At 45.1% G+C, this 683-nt stretch overlaps 1 protein-coding gene across 1 annotated transcript in view; it reads right to left on the bottom strand.

The window, feature by feature from the left end:
- Positions 1 to 245: 245 nt before the first annotated feature.
- Positions 246 to 683, bottom strand: part of LOC106593832 (protocadherin-17-like) — a 339864-nt gene continuing 339426 nt past the window's right edge. The window contains 1 exon segment of the mRNA XM_045699588.1: positions 246 to 683. This exon segment is cut by the window's right edge and continues 1325 nt beyond it. The gene's annotated coding sequence lies outside the window, so the exon portion shown is untranslated.

Here is a 683-nt window from a genome sequence, read left to right as displayed (position 1 = left end):
GTGTGGGTGTGTGTGTGTGTCTCTGTTTGGGTGTGTGTACAGTGTGTGTGTGTGTGTGTGTGTGTGATGTGTGTATGTGTGTGTGTGTGTGTGTGTGTGTGTTAGACTTCCCCAGTCTGGAATGTTCATTGTGTATAATGATATAGAAGGACATGGTTGCACAGCTTCCACAGGTGACTATAAAGAACAGGATTAGGACAGGTGAGATATGCTGACCCATTTTAACCCCCCCCATCCCCCCCCATTACCCCTGAATGACCAACCTGTTTAAGATAAGGTTATCCTTTTACACTTTTAAACATCAATATTACAAAGTTTAGAGAAGTGTTTTGTCTCTCTCTCCGCGGGTCGTCGGTCAGAACCAAACAAAAGTTCAGGTCGGGAACCAACTCTGTCTGCTCTTCCGGGTCCCTGACTCTCAGGACTTGTCCTCCGATTGTCATGATAGACCATTATAATAATCCTCCCAGAAGCCAATGGCTGCGTTCACACTTCACGTAAGCAACACACACACACAGACAGATGTGTAAGCTTGTTCTGGCAAAGGAAAGAGCATGAACACACATTAACAATGAACTGGTGGCCACTTGGATTAAAAGCTTGCAGGGAGCCAGACAGAAAGTGCCCTGCATTCTGTCATTCCCAAAGAATCCCAAAAAGAGTCAAAGAAGTTCAACAGAATT

This window comes from Salmo salar, chromosome ssa17, assembly GCF_905237065.1.
Source record: "Salmo salar chromosome ssa17, Ssal_v3.1, whole genome shotgun sequence".
NCBI classification, from domain to species: Eukaryota; Metazoa; Chordata; class Actinopteri; order Salmoniformes; family Salmonidae; genus Salmo; species Salmo salar.
The sequence above is the reverse complement of the archived record's forward strand: the minus strand, read 5'-3'. Positions and strand labels throughout refer to the sequence as shown.